The following is a 20,043-nucleotide window of genomic DNA, read 5'->3' as shown; positions in this document are numbered from 1 at the left end:
TGCCACTAATACATTAGAAGAAGACACAAACCACACAAATTGCATATTTCCTTGATACACTTGATATACACCATTAACACTACATCAACCAGTCACACTACAAAAATCAATCCAAAACTTCACTCACATTGCTATATTTATCTGCTTTCTTTTGGATACTGGCAGTAGATAGGCATCTATACCTGAGATGCCCCCTCCACCACTAAGCCCCGTCCATGTGCCCATGAAGCCATGCCCCTTTTACAAAGCTCCTCCTATCTGTGGCTTAAATTAACCATAACCTGTTGCTCACCCTTTTAACCCTATAGCTCTTCATTGCAGAGTACACAGCAATAAATCTCGGAAAGATGTGGTTTTAAACACATGAGTAATTAGCCTATAGTGTGCGCCGGTTTAAAAGTTGAATTCATAGCTTTTTCTACACCTGAAAACAACATACAGGGGAATGTTTGGAAATATTGTCAGGTCATGTATTACCGCATGGTGGCGGTTCAAGGGGTTACAACTACCTGACAGGTTCCCATTAAATATACAATGAATTTAAAACAATTCCATCTGCCCTGCAATTTTGTTATTATAAATATATTCTATATAAATACAGCTCCAGAACCAAGCTCTGACATATACGGCTCCAGAACCAAGCTCAATACATATATACAGCTCCAGAACAAAGCTCATTACATATATAAAAGTACCAGAACCAAGCTCAGTACATATATACAGCACCAGAACAAAGCTCAGTACATAATACAGCACCAGAACAAGCGCAGTACATAAATACAACACCAGAACCAAGCTCAGTACATATATACAGCAACAGAACCAAGCGCATTGCACATATACAGCACCAGAACCAAGCACAGTACATATATACAGCACCAGAACAAAGCTCATACATATATACAACACCAGAACCAAGCTCAGTACATATATACAGCACCAGAACCAAGCTCAGTACATATATACAGCTCCAGAACAAAGCTCAGTACATATGTACAGCACCAGAGCGAAGCTCAGTACATATATACAGCACCAGAACAAAGCTCAGTACATATATACAACACAAGAACCAAGCTCAGTACATAAATACAGTACCAGAACCAAGCTAGCTACATAGATACAACACCAGAACCAAGCTCAGTACATAAATACAGCATCAGCACAAATACAGCTACATTTCGTGCAACCCCTGTTGCCCCCTCAGAGAGGCAGCAGGCCGCCAACACTGTCCGACACTGATTGTTTGGGCGGCCAGCAGGTGGCCCACTGTTTACCGTCCCATCTGGAATTTGCCAGAAGAGCCAGATGGCCAGTTTGGCCCTGGCTGACTCCCTGTCACCAGACATCTGAAATTACAGGAGGAGCTGTAAGGGAAAATTAATGGGGCTGTTGTAAATGTTATACAGGAATTATCTATCTATCTATCTATCTATCTATCTATCTATCTATCTATCTATCTATCTATCTATCTATCTATCTATCTATCTATCTATCTATCTATCTATCTATCTATCATCTATCTGTCACGGTGCAGGGTGTGGAACCACTGGGCCATACCGCGTAGCGGATAGGCAGCTGGCCAGCCAGGTACAATACAATGTCTATAGTCCAGAAAGGGTACCTGTGGCAATGTAGACAGTAGCGGTGATTGAGGCTTAAGATAAGGCTCCGGCAGCAGACAGGCACCCGGTGGGTGTAACACAGCAGATGCAGCGGAAGACACAGCTCGACTTCAACTCTGGATGGCACAGAGGCACGGTAGCACGGGATACAGGGTACAAGCAGCAGGAACAGGTAACACTGGGAACTGGAAAACGCTAGGAGACCATTTGCAAGACAAACTTTAGGTATACAACAACGCTCAGGCAATGATCAAAAGGGCAGAGCCCTTTTTATAGTCCAGCAGCATTCTGGACTGATTGCAGATTACCTGCAATTGTGCCCGCACTAGCCCTTTAAGGCCGTGCACGCGCGGGCGCGCCGCTTGAGACAGTCTCTGAAGCAGGAAGTGAGTGGCGGCGTCTCCCAGGACGGAGATGCCATCGAGAACTCACATGTCCATGGCCGCGGCCATCAGAAGGTAAGTCAGAACGACGGGCCACCGCCATAGACGTTACAGTATCTATCTATCTATCTATCTATCTATCTATCTATCTATCTATCTATCTATCTATCTATCTATCTATCTATCTATCTATCTATCTATCTATCTATCTATCTATTTATCTATCTATCTATCTATCTATCTATCTATCTATCTATCTATCTATCTATCTATCTATCTATCTATCTATCTATCTATCTATCTATCTATCTATCTATCTATCTATCTATCTATCTCTGTCTAATAAAACAATACAAAAGTGCTCTCTGAAATACAGTATCTTTTTCCCCCTAAACCTTTTAGAATGATTTTTTTTGTGTCTACACTCTTACTCATTGGATACTTTTTATAGTGAAACAGCTCAGCCTAAAGCCATATTAATAATGTTTCAAGAATTTTATTAGTGACAGAAACATTTTAGTATTTGTTCATAAAAATAAGAAGCTACAGCAGTAATCTTTATACGTAGGTGGTCAGCGGGACCCCACACACAGATTCCAGGGGATACAGGCAATTAGTTTCATATTTGGAGTCATTTTTGGACACCACATTCTTGGAAGACTTGCCTGTGAATGACTTCTGGGAAGACAGGCATGTGCCTTATGGAATAGAAAATCTAACATTAAAACAAATTTTCTGTTTATAAAAAAACCTGAATTAGCCGCACTTTAATATCGGAGAAATCTGATCCAATAAAGACACATGGTTTGATATTAACTGGGCAGCCAAGAAGATACAATTTTAAAGGGGTTGTCCACTACCGGACAACTGATGACCTATTCAGTGGATAGGTCATCAGTATATCATCAGTGCGGGTTCGACACCCGGACCACACCGATCAGCCGCTCTAGTGGTCTGCAGGCACCGGATGTTATTGCCAATTATGTGTTGTACAGAGCTGGAAGCCGTTTGCTCCGTACATAGCATAGCGGCTGTGCTGCAGAACTGCAGCTCTGCTCCTATTCACTTGAATAGGAGCAGAGCTGCAGTACTGCAGCTCGGCCGCTATTCCATGGCCGGAGCCAACTGCATCCGGCATGTACGTCCGGTGCCCGGAGGCAGCCGGATTAGCTTAACGTTGCGGGGTCTGGGTGTCGGACACCCACAGATCATGTACTGATGACCTATCTGGTGGATAGGTCATCAGTTGTCCGGTAGTGAACAACCCCTTTAAAGAGTTCTCCATTTCTAACCACATCCCATATAAAATATTTGCTCATCATTAGGACATTCCTTTGTTATTGCTTTAATGGGGTTGTATGGGATTAGAAAAACATGGATGCTTTCTTCCAGAAACAGCGCCACCTATGTCCATGAATAGAATTTCCGCCCAGCCAGTTAGTCATCAACATAACCAGCAATACCAGGAGGCCAGTGCCAGAATAATAAATGCCAGTGAAAATGTATGCCCGGCCCCATTCAGTGTTCTCTCCTATTACTGGGACTGGGCACAGTGCTCTCTAACTTTCCCTGCTCTGATCTCTCATGGAAAAAAAAAGAAGCTGAACACAATTAGAACATAGTGTCCAGCTTCCTATGAGACGGAAGACATTGCTAGAGCCAGGGGAGGTAAAAAACCCACTACACACCAGGGATGATTATCCTCTTCCCTGCACTAGACCACCAGGGATGTTGATATAAACCCCTTACCGCTCTAGACAACCAGGGATGTTGACATGAACCTCTTACTGCTCTAGACCACCAGGCATGTTGACATAGACCCCTTACTGCTCTAGGCCACCAGGGATGTTGACAAAAATCCCTTACTGCTCTAGACCACTAGTGATGTTGACATAAACCCCTTACTGCTCTAGGCCACCAGGGATGATTACATAAACTCCTAACTGCTCTAGGCCACCAGGGATGTTGACATAAATCCTTTACTTCTCTACGCCATCTGGGATGTTGTCATAAACCCCTTAGTGCTCTAGGCCACCATCAATTTTGACATACAGATTAAAACGTCTTTATCTTGACGTTTTAACTCATTAAATAAACAATGGCTAGATCTCTTATCTTGACTTTTTCAATGATTTTTCAATGGCTTTTGTTGTGTGATATCACGCTACAGCAAGTTATCAGAATCAAGTTAAAAAAGGCTACATCCGTAAACCACTCTCTTCTCTAGGCCACCAGGGATGTTGACATAAACCCCTTATTGCTCTAAACCACCAGGGATGTTGACATAAACTCCTTACTGTTCTAGACCACCGGCGATGTTGACGTAAACCCCTTACTGTTCTAGACCACCAGGGATGTTGACATAAACCCCTTACTGTTCTAGGCCACCAGGGATGTTGTCATAAAACCCCTTACTGCTCTAGGCCTTCAGGGATATTGACATAAACCCCTTACTGCTCTAGGCCACCAGGTATGTTTACATAAACCCCTCACTGCTCTAGGCAACCAGGGATGTTGACATAAACCCCTTACTATTTTAGAGCACCAGGGATGTTAACATAAACCCCTTGCTGCTCTAGGCCACCAGGGATGTTGATATAAACCCCTTACTGCTCTAGGCCACCAGGGATGTTGACATAAACCCCTTAATGTTTTAGAGCACCAGGGATGTTGACATAAACCCCTTGCTTCTCTACACCCACAGGGATGTTGACATAAACCCCTTGCTGCTCTACACTCCCAGGGATGTTGACATAAACCTTTTACTGCTCTAGACCACCAGGGATGTTGACATACACCCCTCACTGCTCTAGATATCCAGGGATGTTGAGATTAAACCCGTTATTGCTCTAGACCACAAGGGATGTTGACATATACTCCTTACTGTTCTAGACCACCAGGGATGTTGACATAAACCCCTTACTGTTCTAGGCCACCAGGGATGTTGACATAAACCCCTTACTGTTTTAGAGCACCAGGGATGTTGACATCAACCCCTTACTGCTCTAGGCCACCAGGGATGTTGTCATAAACCCATTACTGTTTTAGAGCACCAGGGATGTTGATATAAACCCCTTGCTGCTCTACACCCCCAGGGATGTTGACATAAACCTTTTACTGCTCTAGACCTACAGGGATGTTGACATACACCCCTCACTGCTCTGGACAACCAGGGATTTTGACATAAACCCCTTACTTTTCTAGACCACCAGGGATGCTAAAATTAGCCCCTTACTGTCCTAGACCACCAGGGATTTTGACATTGACCTCTTCAATACCCTGTAACACTAAGGGTATTGACCTTTATCCTTTCAGTAACTTGATCACAAGGGAAGTTAGTATTAATCCTTTCACCATCCCATACGTCAGGGATATTAGATAATAAAAAGTCTTTGGAGCAGATTTACTATTCAAAATACACCACAATTATTAACTGTTTTAGAATTTTATTTCTTTACACGCTCGACAAGGGGGCCTGGCTTACCAGGAAAGAGGGTGTGGCCTAGTAGAATGGGGCATGGCTCAAAGTGTGACACCATGCACCAAAAACACGTCCGAATTTTGGCGCAATTACTGGCGTAAACTAAGTCAACTAATAGGTATTATAAGTAGGAGAAAAGAGTCTAACATGTCTAGCTTGATGTGCTGAATTTATCATACAGCATGCATCACTTTGATCAATTTGGCACAATTTCTGACTGCCTAGTCTAAGTTTATGCTGACGAAATTTTAGACAGTATTAGTAAATCTTTCCTTTTGTGTGAATCCACACACCAAAGATCACAGCCCCTTATTATCCAGACAGTAATTTTGGGTGAAAATGGTGGCAACTCTATCCATGTGTCTGGTATTGCAACATCTAAGTAAATGGGGCTAATCTCATATAACCCTCGTTGAGGCCTCATGCACACAGCACATATATGACAGCACCCTGCAAGTTCCAAGTTTTATTGAGCTGGTATACAGCACCCATATAAAGATATGGGCCCATACTGTGCCTTTATATGCCTCTAATTTGAAAACAAAGCATGCTAATATTTTTGCTTTCGGATACATGTGGAATCCAAAAGAAAGAAAATGTTCCATCAGATGCCATATTATGAAGATATCCTCCCTTAGAAGCTTATTATTATCTCCAAAATGGGTGCCATACAAATTCCCCATATAGCCACACATGTCGTGCCTAAGGCCACAGTGTGCATGACGCCTTAGACTGTTATGTAGAAGGTCCCCATTGTAATTATCCATTTTAAAGTTCACCAGAGTCCCTGGCAAAAAAATTTATAGGCAGCATCAAAATATATTCTGACTGTTGCTTAGCAACTGATGTTGTAGTCAGTGGGTGACTATGCTGGATCTCCTGTGGAACCTGACTTTAAGGACAGAAGATTGACACCCGTCTCAACCATGGCCCCACCTTTTCCCTCAAATAAAGACTCTCCTACCATTATGGTGCAAGGCCATAGCAGCCATATTTATTAACAAATATTCTCATAAATAACTTTTTTCATAAATAACTTTACATAAAATACAATGTAAAATGACAGGCAATCAACAAAAAACATCCTAGAAGATATTACCCTGTTCTATCTTCTCCATTTTGGGGGGGGGGGGGGGGGGGAAACGATCCTAAGAGGCAGACTCCATTTTTTTAATCCCTACTCTCCAAGTAAGGTAAAAACTCTTTACCCCTAGCCGTCCACACCTGGCCTAGTGGCAACGAATACAACTTATCCAACTATTCCTGGGGGACTCCTTCCCCCCAGGACGCCATTCGTTGTATTACACCTTAAATTCAGATGCACGGCCCATTTTCGTGCACCTGACCATACAATTTCTTGCTCCAAGGACCCCTTCTCCCCGCTACTAATCTACTGCTATGACAAGAATAACCCCTTATACTTGTACTGGGCGGGTGAGCGGGAACTGCTCTACACTGGTACCAACTGAGGTACCCTCCCCTTACCACCTCCTTCATATATCCCCAACCCAGGCCATAACCATACCCCTATCTAGTGGCCAAAATTGAATAATGCAGGCCTCCATCACTCAAATCCCACTAATCCCATTAATGATCCTGCTACTTCTCCCCCAGTCAAGCCGCACTCCGCTACGGTTTCACCCCGCTCCATTGCTCTCCTAATTTCCAACAAATCCGCAAAGGAATGGTTGAAGATATAAATGATTATTCAATAAAGACTGTGTGCCAACAACACAAACCAATAGGATTCTAGTTGTCATTTTTGTTATTGCAGGTAAGGAAATGATTGCCATGACTTGGGTGGCACAGGAACTCCTTAAAATGTAGTATTTTTAGACAACCACCCATAATTGCAGTGAAAATTTGTTTTCTAGAGGCCCAGAAGATGCCAATTTACGTAGAATATACAGTAAGCACCCATGTTTAAGTGTCCATATGACGGCAACAACACCTGTAGCCCCCATCGTTCTACTGAGCCAATCTGAATCACCATTCTATGGAAGTTAAGTTCTGTCCAATAGAGTCCTGTAAAGTCCTTGAGATTTGGGTGTTGAAGCTGTAATACGGACCCTAACATATGGCTGTATTATCATCTCAGTCAGAAGACAGTAGTTGGGGGAAGAGTAGTGTATGGGTGGTTTGCCATTACATATTCTTATACATAATTAAAGGATAACGCTTCCTAAAATTAGACATTTAGCTTGTGGTATTTTTACTACCATTATTATTATTTAATATATTTTTTCATTATTTTAGGTTAAACATCATTTGCTGTACTAAAAAAATCAAATCTTGGCTTTTAATCTCATTAATTTTTTAAGGCATGAGAAACCCATCAGGCAATACAATAAGGTGTTTTTTGATGCTATGACGGATTTAAAGGTTTTCCCTGTCTAAGACTCACATAAAATTCCCTGGAAAAAGCCTGTGAACCGTCCATTTTTATCTTTAGGGAATATACTTCAGTCTGATCCTGTAACGTTCATTCATTGAGGCATCTGCGGTATGTGATAAATATAAAAAAATGTTGCTATGTGCTTAGGAGGTGCTGGGAGACATTGAATATCCCCTGGCATATCTTTAAATTCCTTCAATATTCCTTTTAAAGACAATACAGCATGATATAGAAAAATAAATGTTGATGATGGGCTGTTGGTAGCCTAATAAATGTATTCTACAAGCTTTTTGGAAGTGTATAATTTATGCCTGCTGAGTGGGCAGGCTCTTCATGGGATGATGTAAGAGCTCTGCTCAGCCCTCTGATCCTATGTGATGTCATTTCATTTCTGCTCCCCTCTCACAGCATGAAGTCTGGCACAGAATGTGAAAAACTGCAGCTGCATCCCCCCATGTCTACTATTAACTGTTTTACACTAGATGGATTCTTTGGTGACTGAGGAGGTTTCTGAATGTCTGCAGTCAGGGAAAGGGAAAACTACAGTCTGCTAGAAGGTGAGGAACATGGCACTTTTTCCTAAAAAAAATTATTACAAAGTAAGATTGTATATTCCCATGTCCTACTGAACTATAAAATGCATTTCCTGATATAAAGTTATTGGCAGCATAGATCTGTTTATGTGCAGAAGCAATCCAATAACAAAATGCAGGACAACAGCAGAATCCAGACTGCCCTTTCCAGCACTCCACAGTATGAGAATGGCATTCACTAATTATAGAAATCATTCCATCAGGGAACTATTGTGGTGATAACACTACTGTATATTAGGGAATTGCTATTTAAGTGATTAGTTAATATATATTGAAGGGGTTTGGCATAGAAAACCCATTTTCAAATACCCTACCAGGTTATTCTGAGTTAATAAGGGAGCCCCCTAGATTCAAGGCCCCACCAGAGAGTTTAGTGTGTACAAAGAGCATTTCTCACTGTGGAGGGTCCAGCACATCAATACATTACATGAACAAACCATTGTTTTGGGGCATTCATGGGCAGAAAATGGGGCATAAAACGGAGCCGTCATGAGACTATGCTGCCCTATGTATTATGGGGACAAGTCTGCTCTATTATTAACCCGAATGACGGAAAAAAATAGCCGTTTGGCTAATAGAAGCTATAAAAAAAGACAGCAGTCCGCTATATTCATGAGGGGAGCGCTGAACAAGAGCCGGGTGCGGGGAGAGTACATATATAGTCTGATCTGGGGTCTGAATTAAGTTAGGAGTCTGGTCTGGGGTCTGATATTAATAAAGGGGGTCTGGGGTCTGAATATATTTGGAGGGTTTGATCTGGGGATTGATATTAATATAGGGGTCTGTTGGGGGCTCTGATATTAATATAGGGCGTCTGAATATATTTAGGAAGTCTGGTATGGGGTCTGATATTAATAAAGGGTTCTGGTCTGGGGTCTGATAATATAGGGGTCTGAATATTTTTATGGGGTCTGGTCTGGGGTCTGATTAATATAATGGTCTGTTTTGGAGTTTGATATTAATACAAGGGGTCTGAGTATATTAAGGGGTCTGGTCTGGGTCCCATATTAATTTAGGGGTCTGTCTGGGGCCTGGTATTAATATAAGTCTGAATATATTTAGCCACGCCCTGCCACGACCCTTGAAAAGTCCACTCCCATTTTTTTGTTGAGACTTGCTGCTCGAGTATCACCCTGTGAAGGTCTTTTCCAGGTTGCCATCTCCGTGAATTATCACTAATAGCCACCTCTTTAAAAAATTATGGGAATGGCCCTATAATTGCCTTCCCCTCCTCCAAATAGCATTCTGCTCCCCAATCTTCCACATCAAACGTAATTCCACAGAAAATGAAAAATCCCCCCCCAATCAATCAGAGAAATCAATCAATCAATCAATCAATCAATCAATCAATCAATGAAGAAGACAATAAATCCAAATCAGAACAAACACAGTAAAGTCACTAAAGGTTTTGATGATCGAATTTCTCAAAATTAGTTTCAGGGCAATTTCTGTCGAATCGGCCCTGAAATTTGATTCGGTCCGAATAAATTTGCCACAAATCGCAAGTCCTCCGATACCCTTGTCAAACAATGCAATCGTTGCACTTGCGATTCCACATACTCGCTACCTCTCCTGGTCTTCTGTAGGTACGCGTTCCTTCCGGAAGGTGAGATGATGTAGCTGTCCCATGTGTCCCACAAAACTACGTCAGGAAGTGGCAGTCCCATGTGACCACTGCAGCCTGTGATTGCCTGAGCGATCACATGGGACAGCTACATTACTTTCCGTCAGGGACGTGTCGCTATGGAAGACCAGGGGAGTTGGTGAATATGGTACTTTTTTTTTTAATATTCTCCCCCTGTTTCCCTATAATCTGCAAATTGAAATTTTGACAATTCGTGTGCCGGGAACCCCAAAAGTTTCAGATTTCGGCAAATCTGAAACATTTGGGAAATTTGGACCAAATTCAATTCCGAATCGGTTCGCTCATCTGTGTCAAATGACACTTTAATAGATTTGGGTGAAGTAACTTAAAGTTTAGAATCAATTTATTTCTCAGAGATTGGAAACATTAGCCACATCCTTATATATAGCCGCCTACATGTTTTTTTTTTTTTTTTTCGTTTTTGAAAATTATTTTCTTTACTTGTCATGTACTGATATTGAGTTATGGTCTTTTTCTTCTCCTGTTACATATAAAGCTGAATTCGGCATTCAGTTTCCCATTTCCAGAGAGCAGTGCATTATGGGAGCTCAGGTAATAGTTACAACCTTAGGCCTCATGCATACGGCCATATTATGGCTCAGTACAGCCTCTAAATTCTACGGACCCATAATATGGTGCCCATAGACTTCTATGGGGCCTTGCTGTACCTCTGTATTCGGAGACATCATACAGCTGAATGTGGAGTGCTTACAGCTACATACTTTGTGTGCCTTTGTTCAGGCTCCGTGAACACCGCTTTGCTGTGTGCATGATGCCTAAGAGCTGAGCTGTTAGGTCACATGGACATGACTGGGAGGAGGAGCCAAACCGCTCTCTGTTCCCTTAGATAAACAACATAAATCTCAAAGCGGCTTTGTATGTGAATGGAGAAGTCGACAACGACAACTCTAAATCCGTACAAAAACAGTAGCAAAAAGCGTAACATGTCGCTATCAATAAGAAATATAGTTAAAAGCGGAATTACACTTTAATTTTTAGTTTTGGGTGGAGTAACTATTACAAACCAATTTTAGAAACAATTTATTTCTTGGAGAAGGGAAACATTATCCAGGCCATATCCCTAAATATAGCCGCCTAATTTTCTTTCCCTCCATTCAGTGTCATAAAATGAAGTGTATTTTCCGGGAAAGAATGAACTTTTAAATCAAAACCACTCAGCGGCTGAACGCCAGAGACAACAAGTGAACAATAAATCCAGGATCATTGTATGGAAATGTCTCCTCGCTTCCTTAGATGCTAATTTGTGAGCATTTCTCTTGCGGATCTCATCCAGAGGATATTCGACCACGTCAGTATGTGCCGGGGAAACCACTCATTAAGGATGATTGCTACTTCAAGAATCGCCCGCCGTCCCCGAGGCGAGAACCTGCGTGATGGAGGATTCAAGAAAGCACATGCCACAGGAATGCTATATGACTTAAAGGCAAATACTTTTTCATGCTCCGGTACTTTAAATGTTTCAAAGGAAGCTCATTACTACAAGCCAATTTAAAGCCAATTTTCGGTGTCGCATTGAAGTCTAATGTTTGTGTTTTTTCCCTCTTTTTATAAATAAAATGGGTAAATTATGGAGCAATTGTAATCCTTCTGAAGAATAATCCTCTTATTACTTTCAAGATGTTACTGAAGACGGAGGACTGTTCTCATTGGTTATCACGAAGAATGGAGGGATTTTGTGCACTTAAAGTATCATGTGTGAGGTACAGATTATAACATGTTGTTATGACATGAACAAGTTTGTAGGTTGTGACTAAGAGTCCCCATTTTTCTAATGAAATAATACCATACAGGAAATATATGCACAATTTTAGCAATCTATGGATGAATAGATAGAGACATGAAATAGATAGATAGATGATAGATAGATATGAGATAGATAGATAGATAGATAGATAGATAGATAGATAGAAAACATAAATAGTGAGGTTGCCTTGTCATGGCAGGTGGGTTCACACAATTTGATCAAAATGTGCACTAAGAACCTCACTATTGTAAGTAGATTTAGCAGTAATGCATATTAATTTATATATAGTGTTTTAGGTGGCATTAGTATTCGCAGTGTGCTGTCGACATTTTCTTGTGGATAGATAGATAGATAGATAGATAGATAGATAGATAGATAGATAGATAGATAGATATGAGAAGAATAGATAGATAGATAGATAGATAGATAGATAGATAGATAGATAGATAGATAGATAGATAGATAGATAGATAGATAGATAGATAGATAGATAGATAGATAGATAGATAGATAGATAGATATGAGAAGGATAGATAGATAGATAGATAGATAGATAGATAGATAGATAGATAGATAGATAGATAGATAGATAGATAGATAGATAGATATGAGAAGAATAGATAGATAGATAGATAGATAGATAGATAGATAGATAGATAGATAGATAGATAGATAGATATGAGAAGAATAGATAGATAGATAGATAGATAGATAGATAGATAGATAGATAGATAGATAGATGGATAGATAGATAGATAGATAGATAGATAGATAGATAGATAGATAGATAGATAGATAGATAGATAGATATGAGAAGAATAGATAGATAGATAGATAGATAGATAGATACATAGATAGACAGTACAGTGTCCTCTGAAAAGCACGATAGCGATACAGGGACGCTGCTATCGGCATGTGTAGTCACGTATTATATGAAACAGTTTTCTCAACGGTGAGCATTATTTGCACTTTATTATTATTCCAGGTGATGTGGGTTAATATTTATACCCTATTATACAATTTTTTTTTTATATATGTCTATTGTATAGAATATATGGATACTTTGTATTTTAACTAACATACTATGATTGTGTCATATTTTATGGAAAGTATATTTATTATATATTTATTGTTGATTAGCACTTTCGTATAATATATTACCTTTTGATTGGGGTCTCTATATAAATGTGTATCACACTATGTTATTTGCTGTGTTACTTACAGTGACTATTGTAGTAGTCCAATGGCTGTCACTTTTATGGCGGTTCTATGGCAGGCAGTATATTTAGAGGCCCTCTTGCTGTCACTGTTATGGTGGTCTTGTGGCTATCACTTTTATGGGGGTCTTATGCAGGAGTCTACATAAAAACAGTACATTATGATAAAATCATGTTGAATGTTTTGCAATTTGCAATTTACAGCAATTTACCTCAATTTACTGTCAAAATATAGTCTCAGTCTCATCGGTACCTTGGCACTTGAGAGAATTTTCTAGAAAAATGATTGCGAGTTTGTGGGCACTCTGCCAAAAAAGATTGGCCACCCCTGACCTATACTTTGGCCCAACTCTGAAATATGTACACAGATGTGATCTCCCTTACCTTTGACTAGCTTTGAAAATAAAACATGATTTCGTGATACTCTGTCATGAGATGTCTATACTATATGTGTCTATGTGTGGCCACCCAGTGGTTGTGATGTGAATTGCAACATGTCAAGGATTTTGCTAGAATGTTGTGATATTAGGATTTTCCCATGAAGGACATTTAGGACATATCCACAGGATATGTCATAAATGTCAGATAGATGCGGGTCCCACCTCTGGGACTTGCACCTATCTCTAGAATGGGGCCCCCTAAACCCTCATACACCGCCTCCCGAGCAATTACTGATTACATGGTCGGGAGTTACAAAAACAGCGTAACTCACTGAGCTGCGCTGTTTCCGTAACTCCCGTAGAACTGAATGGTAGTTATGGAAATAGAAGAGGCTGCATGCTACGCTGCTTCAGTAACTGTCATGCACTACTATGGGGGTTACGCAAACAGCGTAGCTCAGCGAGTTAAGCTGTTTCCGTAACGCCGGACCATGTAATCAGAAAGTGGCCGGGAGGCAGCGTGAGCACAAAAAGCTTGAATGGGATTTAGGGGGCCCCGTTCTAGAGATAGGTGCGGGTCCCAGAGATGGGAGCAGAATGTATCTGACATTTATGACATATCCTGTGGATATGTCATAAATGTCCCTCATGGGAAAAACCCTTTAAATTTGTTTAATAAGAAATTGAGGTCCTTAACCAAATTTAAGCAAATGTACTGTAAGGGTAGACACATTTGTAATATAAGAAGAAATGTTCTCGAAGTTGCAAACTATCTCTAAAACAACCTAATAGGCAGAAGTATGAACTACGGAAAATATAGATGGTAAACCTCAGGTCTATTCACAATGGACCAACTTGAGTTGCAATGAAAGAAGTATATTGGATGCACTAACATAATAAACATATAACATGGCCCAAAAGCAGTAACGTTGTTACCCAGCTCTAGCCCATTGTCAATGACTCTCATTGCATGACAAGTTTTTATTCACATCACAATGAGCAGTAAAAAAGAAAACAAGCAGCAGTACAAAATACATTTGGATTAGAAACATATCCACAAGTCGGCCAACAAATCTCTTTAATCAAAAAGAAAAAATTCCGGAATGTTTTCATTATTTGCGCAGATTTCCGTTTAATGGAACCATGCTTTCAAAATTGCAAACATGCCCAAAAACTTATAAAGACACACAAGTAATGAAAAGGGAACCCACACTTAAAAAAATGTAAACCATGCAATAAAGCACAGCAGGGGAAGAATTAGTAAAGAAGGGAAGAATGCGAGGAACGACTTGACAATCACGAAACATGCACATTCAATAGGGGGACAAACGTAGAAAATTGAATGACATCAAAAAGAGCAATAAACTGAGTCAGCGGAAAGTTATTACAAAACGGAAACAAATTAAATAAAATTCATAGAAGAAGAAATATTAGAGCTAAAAATGTGATTCCAACAAATCTGAACATGAGTCCACAAGTGGTCAATCTGAATTTGGAGATATATTCTTACTGTTGTTATGATAAGGATTGGGCTACATGACAACTTTTTGGTCGCCACCGACCACCGCACAAAACCTTAACCGAGGCAAACATTTTGCAATGGATTCAACATCTCTCACTACCTTGTTACCATAGGTTAGCATTGAGGTTGAGTCGCAGATTAGCTAAAGCCATAATTTGACCTAGTCTCGAGGGTAAGTAAAAATCGCAATGTAACCCTAGCCTAAAAAAGATATGCAAAAAGGAAAATGAAAATATGCAATTAAATGAGGGCTTTACATGAATCAATCAGACCTTTCCTGCCTATAGTATCAAATGCAAGGAAAAATACACCATATGCACATCTGCACTAGGGCCCAGTAGCATAGGTGTCCGCCACCAAATTTAGGTGTTCCTATATTTAATTTAAATTGGTCAATAATTCAGTTTTTATTCATTTTGTGATACTTCTTTATAACGGTCAGTGTTAAATTTTATGATACAGAGCTCCAAATCCCCTGCTTCTATTTATACATACTGCGTTAGGTGATAAAATTCTAGCAGTCTGCAGCTACCACTAGGGGGAGCTTATTGCTTATAGATTTACAGCTTTTACTGAATTCAATGAAAGCGTTAAAAATTTGTGTTTAAGGAATTCTCCTAGTGGTATCTACAGGCAGACAGAACTTGGTGGGGGTCTGACCGCTTGAACTTCCACATATTCCTAGAACAGAAGGGCTGTGTCAGTTCCAGCATTTTACCTGTACAGTGCTGCTCCCGGCCAGGTGCTGTATTAAGGACCATAAATGGGGCATAGCTTGAGTTCCTGCTTTAGTTTCTACTTTGGTCTGCATCGACTTAATGTGGGACAGTAATGAAGAAGGAAGGTAATGAATAGAAGAAAGTGGGACAAAATTATAAATTTGAAATTATATAGTAAGGGAAGGAATAAAATAACAAAGATGTAACAGTAGAAGAAATTAGTAAATGGTTTCACCTGATTCAAGGTTAGGTGATTTGAGAAGCAGCTCATTGGCTATTAGGATGCATTAGGTGTATCCATTTTCCAGGTTTGAGATTTGTTTTTGGTAAATGTAAGAGAATTATAGGCAAAGTTGAGATAGGATGAGAATGTAAAGGAGCAGATGGTAGGGGAGGAAAGAAGAAGAAGAAGAAGAAGAAGAAGAGAGCAGAAAGGAGGAGAGGGAGAGGAAAGGAAAGGGTGATGAGTTGAGGGAAAGGGATAGAGAGAAGAGGGTGAGGAGCAGAGAGGAGGTGGGAGAGTAGAGGAGAGGGTGGGGATCAGAGAAAAGGAGGGGAGAAGAGGAGAGGGTGAGGATCAGAGAAGAGGGTAAGGAGCAGTAAGGAGGTGGGAGAGTGGAGGAGAGGATGAGGAACAGAGAGGAGGGAAAGTAGAGACGAGCAAAGGGTGAGGAGCGGGGAGAAGGGAGGGTAAGGATCAAAAAAAGAAGGTAAGGATCAGATTGGAGGGAAAGAAGAGGAGAGGGTGAGTAGCAGGGAGGCGGGGAGGGAGAGAAGAAGAGTGGCTGAGGAGCAAAGAGGAGGGAAAGGAGAGAAGAGGAGAGGGTGAGGATCAGAGAAAAGGAGGAGAGAAGAGGAGAGGGTGAGGATCAAAGAAGAGGGTAAGGAGCAGAGAGGAGGGAAAGAAGAGGAGAGGGTGAGTTGCAGGGAGGCGGGGAGGGAGAGAAGAAGATAAACTGAGGAGCAAAGAGGAGGGGGCGAGAAAGGGGAGGGTGAGGAGCAGGAAGAATGGAATGGAGAGAAGAGGGTGAGGAGCCCAGAAGTGGGGGAGAGAGTAGAGTAGAGGGTGAGGAGCAGAGAGGAGGGAAAGAAGAGAAGAGGAGAGGGTGAGGAGCAGGGAAAAGGATGGGAGAAGAGGAGAGGGTGAGGATCAGATGAGAGGAGAGGGTAAGGAGCAGAGGGGAGGGAAAGAAGAGGAGAGGGTGAGTAGCATGGAGGTGGAGAGGAAAAGAAGAGAGGCTGAGGAGCATAGAGGAGGGGACGAGTAGAGGAGAGGATGAGGAGCAGAAACAAAGGGATGGATAGAATAGGAGAAGATGAGGAGCAAAGAGGAGGGGCCGAGAAGAGGAGAGGGTGAGGAGCAGAAAGGAAAGAATGTAGGGAAGAGGGTGAGGAGCACAGAGGAGGGTGCAGAGAGTAGAGGAGAGTGTGAGAAGCAGAGAGGAGGGAAAGGAGAGAAGAGGAGAGGGTGAGGAGCAAAGAGGAGGGGGCAAGAAGAGTAGCGGGTGGGGAGCAGAAACAGAAATGGATGGAGAGAAGAGGGTAAGGAGCACAGTGGAGGCATAGAGAGTGTGAGGAGCAGAGAGGAGGGAAATTATAGAAGAGGATAGGGTGAAGTGCATAGAGGAGGGGTGCAAGAGAATAAGACAGGGTGAGGAGCAAAGAGGAGGGGGCGAGAAGAGGAGAGGGGGAGGAGCACCGAAGAGGGGATAGAGAGAAGAGGAGAGGATGAGGTGCAGAGAGGAAGGACAGAGGGGGAGAAGAGCAGAAAGGAGGGGAGGGAGAGAAGAGAAAAGGGATGAGAAGCCGTGGGGAAACATTTAAGAGAAGAGGGATGAGGAGCAAAGTGGAGGGAGAAAAGAAGACAGGGTAAGAAGCAGAGGGAATGGGTAAGTAGCAGAGGTAAAAGAGAGATGAGAGGTGAGGAGCAGAGGGGAGGCCATATAAAGAACAATATCTTTAACATATAAAGCAGTCTGATCTGATTTCTATTCTGACAGCATCTATTACATTGGCCGCCTCTACCTCCCCATGGAGCATTTAGCTGTGAGTAGTTGGCTGAGCTTAAATATTAAACTTTATGGAGCCAGTAATAATATACAGACATTACAATCTGAACTACGTTGATAGTGAAATAACATTGTATATTTGTATAGAATCTGCTCTATGAGGATTTAGAAATGCTACTGAACTGGAGTGAGAAAACAAAGCTTTGTAAGATATCAGGGGAATTAATTAAATAAGACGGAGATTAGTGCTGCAGGTGGATCAAAAAGTCCAAGAATTAATAGACACCAAATCGAATGAATTGTACAACAGTGTGAGATGCACTTGAAATAACAATTCTGGAGCATCTGTTCTTAGAACTCTGCATTGTACCATTCCCCTGTTTTTCCCCCTTGAAATTAATGAATAAATTGATAACTGGGCGTTACGATTTCCCTTGACAACAGGATGAGTCCCTACACTCTATGACACAGTGTCAGCATTTATTGGACAGTGTCAGACTTTGTAGGGACATGTCCTATTGACAAGAGGAATGGTAACACCTAGTTATCAATTTACTCATACATTTGCAGGAGGAATAACAGAGGAACACCACAACAGTTCCCAGAAAATATGCTCTACTGAGAGTTCCTCCACATTTTTTGAGAGGTTCCTACACAGTTTAATTGCAGATCTACACTTCTGCCTGGTTTTATACAATCCTTAAAGGGGTTGTCCAGTAACTGTGGATAGGTCATCAATACATGATCTGTGAGGGACCGCACCGTTAAGTTGCTCCGGCTGTCTCCGGGCACCGGACGTACATGCCGGAAGCAGTTGGCCCCGGCCATGGAATAGTACTGCAGCTCTGCTCCTATTCAAGTGAATAGGATCAGAGCTGCAGTTTTTCAACATGGTCGCTATACTATGTATGGAGCCAACTGCTTCCAGCTCCGTACAGTACATAGCATAATGTGCCGGTGGATAGGTCATTAGTTGTGCGTTAGTGTACAACTCCGTTGAGCTGACCGTTACATTAGAGATGTCATTTTCAGAACAAATTGACGTTCATGGTTGGTAGTGAAAATCATCCTTTTGGATTACAATGCCATCGCTCATCCATCTCTGCCTTGATCTTGGGCTGGGCGTCTAATGATGAGGTGCCCAATCCATCGACTGGCGCAAACAACTCAAATGTTGTCAATGACTGAAACTGACCGACTATAGAATACCATCCTGAGGAGGGTAGTAAAAGATTCTAAAAGATGTAGGCCTCGGGCATTTGCACTTTTTACTGTCCTTATAATTTTACCCTGCTTGCTATCCTATCACCCTCTAGCTTACAAAACAGGTGCAAGACCACTATTACTTGCATAAAAATCTCCGTGTCATTATGGTACACACAGGACAAACTGTAAACCGGCAGCAAGCACTTGGGCACCAAGTGAACAGTCAGTTCTTGAAGTTGAAGTGTTGGAAGCAAGAAAAATGGGCAAGTGTAAGGATCTGGGCGAGTTTGACAAGAGTCAAATTGTGATGGTTAGACACTTGGTTCACAGCACCTCCAAAATGGCCGGTTGTGTGGGGTATTCCCGTGATGCAATGGTTAGTACCTAACAACAGTAGTCCAAGGAAGTACAACTCGTGTACCGGTGAGAGGGTCATGGGCGCCCAAGGCTCATTGATGCACGTGGGGAGTGAAGGCTAGTCCATCTGATTCCCTGGAAGAATTACTGCTGGTTATGATAGAAAGGTGTCAGAGCATACAGACAATCGCAGCTTGCTACGTTTGGGACTTGCTACGTAGTCGCGGATTGGTCTGAGTGCACAGGCTGACCCTTGTCCACCGTCGAAAGCACATACTATTGGCATGGGAGCACCTGAACTGGACCATGGAGCAATGGAAGAAGGGGCCTGGTCTGATGAATTACATTTTCTTTTACATCATGTGGATGGCCAGGTGCATTTACGTCGCTTACCAGGGGAAAAGCTGGCACCAGGATGCACTATGGGAAGACAGCAAGATGGCGGTGGCAGTGTCTTGGGTCCTGCCATTCATGTGGATGTTACTTTGAAATGTACCACCTACAGTACTTATATATTGTTACAGACCAGGTACACCCCTTCATGCAACTGTATTCCCTAATCTCAGTGGCCTCTTTCAGCAGTATAATGCGCCCTGCCACACTGTAAAAATTATTCAGGAATGGTCTGAGGAACATGAACAAGTCTACAAAGTGTTGACCTAGCTTCTAAATTCCACAAATCTCAATCCAATCGATCATCTGTGGGATGAGCTGGAATAACAAGTCCGGTCCATGGTAGCCACACCTAA

This window comes from Rhinoderma darwinii, chromosome 3 (genome assembly GCF_050947455.1).
Source record: "Rhinoderma darwinii isolate aRhiDar2 chromosome 3, aRhiDar2.hap1, whole genome shotgun sequence".
Classification (NCBI taxonomy): domain Eukaryota; kingdom Metazoa; phylum Chordata; class Amphibia; order Anura; family Rhinodermatidae; genus Rhinoderma; species Rhinoderma darwinii.
This window is presented reverse-complemented; position numbering follows the sequence as displayed.